We start from the raw sequence: 12,597 nt of genomic DNA, 5'->3' as shown, positions 1-12,597 counted from the left end.
TTTTTGGGGGGAAATAGATGGCCCAATTGTTATGCCTCATTTTTAATAACCAATTGCTCCGCACTAAGGGTGCTACTTATTCCAAATTATAGTCCTATCTCAATCTATTTACTGAATTAACTTGCACCATTTGGGCCACGGATTGTTAGATACCAATGGTGGGTCCAACTTTTTCAATAATGGTCATGGGATTATTAATTAGCATCAATTGATGCAAAACACTCGTCAACAGACAGACCGACAGACGGACGGACAAGAGGAATTCAATAGTTCTCATGCTGCGCAGGGTGAGCTAATAAACCAGCAGATGTATATAAGAAAATTGGAATAGTCATATTAATTCAAAAAAAAGTAACATTGGCAACATGTATTTACATATAATCAACGAAATGTTTTGGTTCAGACCTGATCCCGCCGGATGCATTGGCAGTAGCCACGATGTGCGCATGTTGCCTTCATACCTTCTGGACAAGCTGGGCACTCACTAGTCTGGCTGCACTACATCGATACATCATTTGTAATGAAAATAAAGTAGAATACAATATTGGTCACGCAATAAGGTAGAATTCAGAGGTCTCCATTGTATACAAAGTTCCCACCCGCGCCAAAGTATTAAATCCGCTAAATGTGCGATACATGAAGTAAATTAAGGACTTCCCGGAAAACATTGTTCCTCAATTGGTGATTATTAATATATATCATGTAAAACATTGAGCGAGAGAAAGAGAGTGAGCCGTCACTAATCATTTAACAAGGGAACATACCGAGGTGTCGAATGAGTTGATGGTCGACACCTATACCAAAATGACCACAATACATGAATTTTTCAACAAACTGAAGGAATTTCCGTGTTAAATTCACTTTTCGAACGATCAGGTCGATCACAGAAAAGCGTCTTCATCTTCACGTCGTCTTCAGAGATCTGGAATTCTGTCAAATTTTGAAACCATTTTGAAATTTTTAAATTCTGAAGAAATTTTGAGATTTCGAAAAATTTTGAAATTTTGAAATTTTGAATCAATTATGTAATTTTGAAAAAATTAGAGGTTTGTTACACACCATGTGAAGTTATTTGGAAGATCCGAAGACAATATGTGTTCGATCTGATCGTTCGATTACGCTAGCAACCCGATGGTCATGTGCCCGTCACCAGTATCGTCACAACGTGACGAAAAGTAAATTTTACACTGAAATTCCTTAGGTTTGTTGAATAAGTCATGCGTTGTGGTCATTTTGGTATAGGTGTAGACCCTTAACTCGTTGGACGCCTCGGTATGTTCCCTTGTACATAAGACAAAAATGGTAATTTTGAAGACGCGTTCTTTTGTATGGAGGTTCCTCCAATACACTTGACGATTTCCATCAGCTATCGCCGGTAAAAAAGGTCATATTTTATTTTCTGCTGTTTTATCTCAAAAACCTGCTCAGCGGGTCCGAACTATTCGATTTAGACAGTTTTTAAAATTTCCACGTCCTCCTCCGTCTAATGGTATGGGGGAAAGCACTGCCTTTTTCGACAAAACTTGACAACTTTCTCCCTCGATTGTGAAGCAACCAGTAGGCCCACAGCGGTCAAACTTCGCATGGACAATCCCCGGGGTATGCTTTTGGGTCATCCTGAAGCGCTAGGCCCTACCCGTACTCCTTGACCTCAAAATGACATGAGGTCAAGTTACAAAGTTGGCTCATCCATCACCATTTTTTAAATAGCCCGCATTTCAACAATCCCCGATAGATTTTCTTCACATTTGATAAAAACTGATCAGACTGACTTGTACTATCAGATTGGTTAAGAATTTTTAAATTTTTCCAAGGTCAACAAGTTTTTCGCACAAACGAAAAAGGTCACCAGGCAAAGTCTCACATAACCCCACAAGTGGGGTATCGTTGGAAAGGTCTTGGTGGGAGGATTCAGAATATATATACTTTATGGGGTCTGGGACCACCCCCAGATTTTATAGAGACCGATGAGTATCATTGAGTTTTGGTTTTCCGTGCATGCAGACGTTTACACAGGAGCAGATTGAGAGTTAACATTGCGGTAGATTGAGGAAAACTCGATATTGCTCATCGGTCTCTATAAAATCTGGGGGTGGTCCCAGACCCCATAAAGTATATATATTCTGAATCCTCCCACCAAGACCTTTCCAACGATACCCCACTTATGGGGTTATGTGAGACTTTGCCTGGTGACCTTTTTCGTTTGTGCGAAAAACTTGTTGACCTTGGAAAAATTTAAAAATTCTTAACCAATCTGATAGTACAAGTCAGTCTGATCAGTTTTTATCAAATGTGAAGAAAATCTATCGGGGATTGTTGAAATGCGGGCTATTTAAAAAATGGTGATGGATGAGCCAACTTTGTAACTTGACCTCATGTCATTTTGAGGTCAAGGAGTACGGGTAGGGCCTAGCGCTTCAGGATGACCCAAAAGCATACCCCGGGGATTGTCCATGCGAAGTTTGACCGCTGTGGGCCTACTGGTTGCTTCACAATCGAGGGAGAAAGTTGTCAAGTTTTGTCGAAAAAGGCAGTGCTTTCCCCCATACCATTAGACGGAGGAGGACGTGGAAATTTTAAAAACTGTCTAAATCGAATAGTTCGGACCCGCTGAGCAGGTTTTTGAGATAAAACAGCAGAAAATAAAATATGACCTTTTTTACCGGCGATAGCTGATGGAACTCGTCACTTACAGAAGACAGCAGAAGTCGCAGCTACCATGAATTACGCTAAACTTGACGAAGGCGGAAACTCTGTATTCCAATCGAAGGTTGGGAAACTAGAACTAACTTTACAATTCAATTGATCTTACAGGTTTCCCACAACTGGTACATTTCTGATCTACTTCATAACAACGACTTATTTCCCCCGCTGCGCACCGCTGACTGCAGGCCTCATCACTTATGCACTAATATCCAATATTAAAATATGTTTCAATTATTTTTCGCATAAAACTACTCCATACAAACGCACCTTACAACGACTAGAGCATCGGTTATAATTGCATTGGGCAGCGTGTCCGGCCGGACAGGGACAATCATCATTCTCCCTGCACTGATAGTAAAATGGGGCCTCAAACTTACCTTTCTTGTACACCAATTATCTCGTATTAGTCTTACGAATCCAATCTTATTTATGCATCTACATTCTTCGTTTGAATTAAGCAAATTCAAACAGGAGCGTGCAAAGTAAGTTGATCCAAGTTGGGCGCATATATTGTCGAACTGTTGATTAGTGTCCTGGTCAACGAGTTCACACTTTTCATCAGCTGGACACTAAATTTTAATTTGAACAATTAAATTAACATACTAAGCTCCGAAAACTTTTCATAGAAACCTTCGTACATCTGATTCCTCAAGATTGACACATTTACAACGGGACCCATCCTGATCAAAGACACATTCTGGTGTTTCATGCTGACCGCATACGGTTGAGCTGCAGTTTTTATGGAGATTGTCACGCTTAAAATAAAAAATACAGAAATTTTGTGTTTATGAATTGTTAGGATTGATTTGTAAGAGCTTAAAAAATTACCTGATAGTTAAGGCAACTGCATTTCCTTGTGGCGGTAACGCATGATGGGACAGTTTGATAACGCCCACAGCGAAGGAGAGATGAGTCACACCCTGTTGCCGTGGCATTAATCCCGACACCTGGCGACAAAATCAAATCAAGGCTTCTAATAAAATATACTGAAATATATTAAATTCAAAAGCATAGAAACTGTTTTCACTCTTTACAAATTCTTTACATTTTAATACTTCCTAAAAATTATGCGTGGCTTTCAGTTTTCAAGATAATCTGGTACATGTTTAAGGTCTTAAATTATTCAGAAGAGGATACTTTATAATTTTGATACAGATTTGTGATTTTAAGTTAGTTAATAATGTAATTAAGTTTATGTTACAGAGGGTCTTTTTTTGTATAGTCCGAGTAGCTAATTGCCTCTAGTTTTTTAAACAACAGTGCCAAATAAACATTTCGTGTGTTTTGGAAAGCTTACTTCCAGGTGAACCAGTCTACGCTTGCTCGATTTCGAAATTCCAAAAATGGGTCCTAAAATTGACCCCAAAGTGTTACATAGCATGAAAGCAGTTCGCCAGGCTGTAATGACAGATAAAAAAATATCAAATCAATTGAGGGATGAATATTCGGAATTTGAGCTATTTTGCATAAATCCAAACTAGTTACGTCCGGTTATGGGCCTTGGGTGCATTATTTTTTATTTGAACCTTCAGATCCACACTTTTGTTAATAACCATACAAATTTTTCGAAGGGTTTTGCAAAGTCTCATTTGAAAATTTGTTCGAAGAAACTCTGCTGTCGGCTTTAAAATAATCACTTTCTAGAAATTAGAACTTCACTCATCATCAGAAAAGGCTGCGGATTACGATGAAAATGCGTAAAATATTCAGCGACGCATATTTCGCCCAGAAAGTTAACGTTAGTGACTCGGACTATGCAAAAAAATGACTGTATTGTAAAATTGTGGAACTTTAAAGTTGTCTGGAATCGCTTAATTGAAGGACTTCAAAACTTCCTTTATCAGAATTGTTCTTTCGAACTGTTGAAGATATTAAACCTCAAAATATCTTAATATTAACTTATTATTCTTTGATTTTCTTAGGTAGTTTTTAGAAGTTATCCGACCGCCGCAATCAAATGCTCAGAACTTTACACACAGTTGATGTAATCTCAAAAAAATTGCATATGTTTACTACCAAAGGGTTTGAATTGCCATACAGTTCAAATTTTAATGATTCAATTCCGCTGTCTGCTACAGATTGCATTTTCTTCTTCAGATTTCGCATCAAATTCCGCCCATAGACTGCACCTACTTTCAGGCTGATTCTCTTCCATCTGTTCTTAAATTTTCGTAAGGTGTCTGTTGTTTCTAAAAGCTTAGAATATTTGGGCTTAGTCAGCGCTCAGAATTTCTCAATTGGTCGCAGTTGAAGAAAATTTGGTGGGTTTCCATTTTTTGGCACAAATTCAATTTTTTTCAGATGTCGGTACTGATTGACCTTTTTGGCGTCATGGGACGTTGCGAGGTCAGGCCAAAGCAAAACTTTATTTTTTTATGATCCTTGGTAATAAAGGAATCCAATCCCCCTTTAATGCACGATTCAAGATAAATCTCATGGTTTACAGTGCGCTCCAAAATGACGGGATCAGAAACATGACCAATGCTAGACATGTGTTGCCAAATTCTTCATTTTTTTGGTAATTGGTCTTTATTTTGGACTTTGTCTTCATATTTTACTTCACAGGGGTTGGAACTATGGAAAAAATACCTTCCTGGAAGATTTGAATGGTCAGCCGTGACATGGGGCTCATTGTCCATGATGGCCACTTTTCCCCAAGTCTTGTTCAACAATTTCTGGCAGCTCGCATCAATCCTTTCCTTTTCTGTTGGTTTGTAATTTGGTGCTGGTTTCTTTGCCCTGGCTATAATCCCCAGTTTATGGACTTTGATTTTGCTCAGATTGATTTTTGAAATCTTGACCTTGCTTTCGCTGCAGCCATTGTCGTTGATGGATAATTTTTGAAGATTTTTTTATGTGATTTTTGACTTTTGTCGTCGCTAGCTTTGCAGGTCGACCAGTAGGGACTTTGAATTTGAGTTCATTGGATTCCTCGTACTTTTTTATGTAAGAGTTGACATTTGAATGAGGAATACCTTCTTGGTTGAAAAAGTGCCAAGTGATTTTAGAATCATAGTTTGTTCGATTTTTGTGAAACTCAATCACTCTTTTTTCAACTCTTGCCTTTCAACCCAAGTTTTTCTAGTCTTAGCCATGACTCAATAATTAGTGACATACATCAATGGAAAGCTTATAACTTGGTCTATTCAAAAATATTTTTTTCGAAATTTAATTTCAATCTGCTCCCGCTTAGCGCGCGTTTAAAGTGGCGGTCCGATAACTTAGTGAATCTCTTTTATCCATAGCTCATTTGCAAAATAGCTGGAACTAATTGCAACTATCATGGAATAATTAGCAGCTACGCTTGTGATAAATATTACCTAAACAAATTGAAATAATTTTAGAACAAATAAAAAAAATAACTTGTAAAAGTAAAAAACAGTTTCAATAATTTTTCTGTTTAATCATACATACTGGGCCCACTGTAACTGTAAGTGGCTGTTTTCTTCGAAACCGACAGAGATAATGAAAATCTGATGATTGCATTGGATTCCCCGTGCGATTTTGCATAAGTACCTTAAATCAGGTTTTTACTATTTGCAATGCAAATTCGCATGGAAAATGTTGAATGGAAGCGGGCGGCGAAAATTTTTCATTACAAAAATGGGGAGAGAAATGGCGAATTTTAAAAGTGTGGCAGGAATCGAACGAGCCGTATAATTTAGCCCAACAGACTATAAAGACGTTCATGGGGGCGGGGTGGACTAACAACAGTCGAAGAAAAAAATTTTGAAATCCTACAAGGACCACACCCATCATGAAGGCGCTGAAGGATGGAATCCGAAGAAATTCACGAAATTCCAACGGAAACCAACCTCACAGCTGACAGTGTAGAAGCAGATTATTCAATGAGTGCTTAAATTGAACCTTAGACTTAGGACTTTGAAATGTGGTACTTGCCACATGCCGACCATCCCCCAAAGGGAAACCAGATTAAAGAAACCCAGGAGTGACTTCAAGCGGTACGCTCAGAAAAAGTGACGAGGATTCTATTTACAGATGAGGAGATTTTCACATAGGAAAAATATTTTAACAAGCGAGTTGGCCTTATCTACGCCAAATCTGTCAGAGACATCCCCCAATATAGACAAAAGGCCAGAAAGCCACATTATCCAAGCTTTGTGATGATTTTGGCAGGTGGGAGCTAATTGGGGCAATTTCTCTACATTTTGTTGAAAATGGGGGAAGGTGGGGGGATCAAATTTCTTAAAATACGTTTTCGAGTCCGCGGTACATCCCCTAAGTGAGATCCAATTCATTGAAGTCGACTGGACCTTGCAGTAGGACTAGGAATCAGCTTATAGTGCAAAAAATGACCCAAGCGTGGGTAAAAAACAAAATTCCGAACTTTTCCTCCTCTCGGAAATGGTAATTCTACTTTCTGGATTTGGATCTCCGGATTATGAAAAATGGTCAAAGTTAGGGGCAAATGTGTGTTCTAAGCCTCGTAGAAGTGTAGACATCGGAAAAAAATTTTTGACCACGGAATGGAACACTTTACCCAGGAATTAGTGCGTGCTTCAGCGGAGAACTGCAGGCGGTTTCCTCAGCGCTGCATTAATGGCAGGGGAGGAAATTTCGAAAACTAAAAATTGTTTTCTACTCAGAAATTAACTGGCTTTCGGTTAAAATTAACTCGAAATTCGTAACATAAAAACTGTTGAAGCCACAGGGTTTCATTTCACTTACAGTTTCAGTGGGCCACCTAGTAGTTCACTGATGGATTGCGTTTTGCCTTAATCACGTACAGGGCCCGTGAGAGGGGCGGGCAAGCCGGGCAGTTGCCCGGGGCGCTGAGGCCCCGAGGGGCGCCAGAGGGCGCCAACGATTATATCATATGTTAAGTAATTTATTGGCATAATCGTGGTAAAAAAATTATAGTGAAACTGATTAAAGTAAAGTTCTTTTGAATATTCCACAGCAATGAGTGGTATTTTTCAGTTGTTTTTGAGTAGAGCCTGCCATTTCTGGTTTTTATAGGCTTAAGTTTTTGTGGTTGTTGTTGTAAACGAACCCCTGAAAACCCCACTGCTATCATGTGTTCGTGGGATTTTTGTAAAACTTTGAAGCAAGTTGAAATAAACTTCTCTAAACCATACATACACAACTTCACTATTAATCAATGCTAATTAAGTTATCGGATTCAGCATGGAATTTTGAAATTTTGAGGATTTTCACGTGAATTGAATTTCTAATGTCACTACCATGTACATAAATCCTATCTTGAATAAACTGGATTCTTGAATTAATTACATTTATTCAAGAGCCCCCAAAAATTCCCGAAAAATTCCTTACACATGAGTTTTCTAGAAAATTCCCGTTTTTCGAACGGCGCCTTTGACGTTAACATAGAAATATTTGTGACACAAAAATGAACCCTTTTATAGAAAATCACGGGTACCAAAATTCAAGTTACTTTTCCCATTCACAGTGTGACGATTTACAGGGTTGGCCAAGATAATTTAACAAGATACAAGATATCAGATAAAAGATACAAGATACATCTTGTATCTTGTATCTTGTGTAACGGAGTTTATCTTATCGTTTATCTTGTATCTGAACGTTTCGCAAAAGTATTTGGTATCTTGTATCTTGTATCTGGAGAATTTATTGCAATCATATTTTATTTAAAATACTAGTCAAGATACACGATACTTTTTTTAGTGAACAACCGGGAAACTTGCATATTTGGTAGTATTAAAACTTGGAATTATGAAGATTTAAAAAACTCAGTGTACAGCTTTGCCGAGCCGGACGCAAGGTTCGGTTGTATAACGTCGTAATATTTATTTATCCACAGTAAATAAACCCTCGCACGTTGGCAAATTTTGTAATTTGCATTATATTCCTAATTTGTACCACCATTAGAGCAATTATTCCAAATTTCAACTGAATATACTGGTAATAATAATTTCAGCTCCATAGAATAATTTAAAAAAATCAGTATGGGTCACCACAGATGAAATCCTCATATTTGTTTATAAATTGTAAACAGGGACTTGCATTATAAATTACAATGCCAGTTATAAGTCGTATACTATCATTATTAACAAGTTACTCGGCTACAATACAAAAAATCAAGTGGTGCTTCATTATTTCATGTTTTTTTTGCAAGCTCCGGATAATTTATCTTATATCTTGAAAAAATTATTTCAAATAAATATCTTGTATCTTGTACGCTCTTAAGAATTTCATTACCAGAATGTTTACCGGGCGGAGTATCTATGTGACTCTACTGCCCTGGTAACTTTTTATTTACCGTGCGGTAACTATTTGCAAAGTTACTGACCCGGGATTGATTCATTATAACGAGGTATTAAAAACAGCTTTGCTGCGTAACAACGAAAACTCTTTTCCAGTAATAAATGGTTACTACTGTGTAATGCCATTATTACTGCGTGGTGTATTTTTAATATAATTTGGTATTAATGCTATCACTGCCTTGGGGAATATTAATTATTATTGTGGTAATGATTAAACTAAATTTAGTAAATATTCGTCAAAAGTATTTTATTAAATCATATTTTTAAGCATGTCAAAATTATACACAGTATTCATTAGTTAAAATTTCATAAATAGTACATTAAAATTCAAATTTACAATTCCACGAGCAGTCCCAGGAGATGTCCAAAACGGCAAGATGTCAACAATAGTTTCAGCAAATGACTTCTGATCTTGAATTAATGATGAATCACTAAATGAACAAGAAAAACGAATGTAGTTAACTAATCAATAAACAATGTTTTATGTTTTAGAACAAACTCACCATTATATGTTATAGCTCGATCAGTTTGGCAGCAAACTTTGCAGTGACTAAAAGTGAAATTTATGTACATTAAAAATGAATAAGTTACACTTTGGCATAAACAAATTAATTAGTATTAATCTAATTACCTTTAAATTTACCTTTAAGAACCAGCTCGAAAAGAATTCTAAGCACGAACAAATTTTCTGGAGAGCGAGTCCTCGTGGTTTTGAATGTTGCGGGGTCGAGTTTGCAAAAGATATTTACCGGAGTAGTATTAAAACTACACCGCATTAGAGTTTGAACTTATTACCCATTAAACTAAAAGATTCAATGCGAGGCAGTATTAATCATATTCCTCACTGCAGTGTTAAATTAACATAACTTGGTAATTTTATATTACCGCTTTGGTTTTCCCGATAATACCAAACAATAATAAATAAAGTTTTTGCATTATAATGAATTTTGGTAAACAATTTCATTACTGTTCCGGGAAAGTCTATATTTACCAACCGCTCGGTAGTAAACGAGTATGCATTTTTATTACCACAGTTCTAAGAGTGTATCTGGGATCACAGCAGATAAAATTTATCTTGTATCTTGTGTAACTCTAATTATTTGTATTTAGTATCTTGTATCTTGGGTTTCGTTCAAAATATTTTGTATCTTGTATCTTTGAAACAAAATATCTTGGCCAACCCTGACGATTTAACATGTAAAATTCAGATTTACGCTAGGCTAATTGTATTTTGTCGAGGTGCGAATTCTAAACCTTTCTCCAGTCAAACAATTTGGTTTTCACAAATTTTGAACTTTTCGAAGTTGACAGCTACTTAAAAAATTCAAAAACATTTTTGTTCAGAAGAAATATCTGATTTATTAAAATTCAATTTTCGCGTCATTTTACGTTTAACATTTTTTTTTATATTGATCCATTACATCGGCATCAGAGGACATTTTAACTTGAAGTATTTATTGTTGCAAGCTTTCGATATTCATACAGAATTTCTTCATCAGGCAAAAATATATTTGTAAACTAAAATTCATGTGTACGATTCCTCCTCCAAGTCAAGTTTTGTTTGATATCAAATAATTACATGGTTACATTTATAAATTTTTACGTGGACTTTGAGGGCTATTGTGTATATGTTAAAAAGTTTGTTAGTGTACTTGACCAGATAGGGTTGACTGCGACTCCTCTCGAAATATTCATCTTGTTAGTGGTACTTTTGATGAACAGTGCTTCTTTAAATTTCCGAAAATATCTTCTAGGTTCTTTTGGAATTAATTTATACGAATTTGGGTCCAAATTGTGTTCATGTTCATGCATGTGTAGAGCAACAGGAGATAATCTTACATTTCCACTTCTAATGGCATGGTTGTGTTCCTGAATTCTTGTAGTATAATCACGTCCTGTTTCTCCAATATACTTTGCTATATGACTCTATAGACGTTAGAAAGTGGAGCCAAGTCGGGAACCTGCGAATTGACAACTACCCCAGTCCACCAGATGGCGCCAAGGGCACCCGTGACGAAGTGGAACCAACGCCTAGTTATAAATAAATATGTTACAAATACATTCCAAGAAAATGAGCTGACAATGTGGCTCCGATCGACAAATTCTTATGAAAAAAATCTTAATCTTAATCTTATTGATAGCATGAGACTGCGCATGTATTTGTAAAATGTCTGGAGTTGCTACGTGCTTATTTAATCCAGGGTTACCAACGATTTAAAAAAAATGAGCGTAAAATTTTACTTTACCCAATAAAAATAGGTCTTTCCACACATGTAACAATACTAGCGTTTAAGCCCGTCTCCCGCCGGGCAAGAGGTTATTTGATTATCATGAAATTTTAGTGGGATTGTTCATAATTCCACATAATTAATTTTTATGGTATTTGCATATGAAATTAGCTGGAAATGTCTGTTTTGGGCCATCCGAAACTTAACTTTCTCCACTTTCACTTCCGTTTCGGAAAATTACTTTCACTTCCGTTGCAGACAAACATTTCCAGTTTATATTTGGACGATGTTCCCAGCATAGGATACCCCGCTGATTCCAAATATCGAGTTTCTTCCACCCCTGCAACAGAATAGGATTCCAATCCCCACATGAAATTCCAAATGAAATCGTACCGTCCCCCAGGGCTTCAGTAATCTGCTCAATGGCATCTTCCTTGGTGACGTATTTCAAGATGAAATCATGATTAGACGCCCAGATTGAGGGGTGCTGATAATCAGGTGGAACTTCACGAAACTCTTCCCCTGTCCCCTCGTAGGATGAAATCAGGACACAAATCTTCATTTTACTTGGAAACAAATAATACTTTTTTAATTGATTTCTTTCAAAAATATCAACACTATGTAATGTTCATCCGAGAAAAATGCGGCCCCAGAAATTCTAAAAGGATATATGGCAGAATTTGTGTGTCACTATTTTATCAATTACAGAATTTTATTTCAGTGTCAAAAGTAAAAAAGTTTAAGATATTTCTTAAACTTACGAAAGCTGCCAGGTAACCTTTTAGAGAAAATTGACTCGGTGGAGGCCACATTTTTTTCGAATGAACCGTAACAAAATTTGAGGTTAAGATTAATTTCAGTTCTTCGTCTATCTACGAATGGATTTGCTCTGCTCAACTTTTCGGCCCACATTGTTCTTAAATATTGTCCAGATTTACCTACTTTTCACCATTACAAAAGGCGAATTATGACGCTTTAAACGAATTCCCGCTTGAATATCTCTAGCACAAATTCGAATTTTGAGCTGATTTTCGTAGGCAAGCAAGATAATATCCTCAAAAACATGTCTGCAAAGTTTTATTTGAATAACTTAAAAAATGTCTCCTCCAGGGCCCTCAGAGTTGGAGGGTGCTGTAAAATGACTTTCCAAACTTAATTATTCATGTGGCATGATAACCAAAGAGGTCAGAGGTGACAAATTGTTATTATTATAACCCCAGATAAATATTGCATCTAGTACTGAAAGAATCCGCAATGAATCAAATAATGTGGGCCCTCCAATATCGCTGATATTTTGCCCAAAAAAGCGAGCAATCCGAGCTTGCACGGGAAAATTGACCTGCTGACCTTGAAAACGGACCCACTGGGTCAAATGAAGAATGAGGGTAAAGCTGGAAGTG

At 36.9% G+C, this 12,597-nt stretch overlaps 1 long non-coding RNA gene across 1 annotated transcript; it reads right to left on the bottom strand.

Moving 5' to 3' along the window:
- Positions 1-9,242: 9,242 nt before the first annotated feature.
- Positions 9,243-10,314, bottom strand: LOC118438797. The gene is made up of 3 exons (XR_004837070.1): positions 9,601-10,314; positions 9,473-9,519; positions 9,243-9,400 (listed from the first exon to the last, which is right to left on the bottom strand). It is a non-coding gene; the product is annotated as an uncharacterized LOC118438797 (long non-coding RNA).
- Between the last annotated feature and the right edge of the window lie 2,283 nt (positions 10,315-12,597).

Source organism: Folsomia candida, unplaced genomic scaffold (genome assembly GCF_002217175.1).
Source record: "Folsomia candida strain VU population unplaced genomic scaffold, ASM221717v1 Fcan01_Sc026, whole genome shotgun sequence".
Taxonomy (NCBI): domain Eukaryota; kingdom Metazoa; phylum Arthropoda; class Collembola; order Entomobryomorpha; family Isotomidae; genus Folsomia; species Folsomia candida.
Note: the sequence above shows the minus strand (reverse complement) of the source record. Positions and strands in the feature narration are given on the sequence as shown.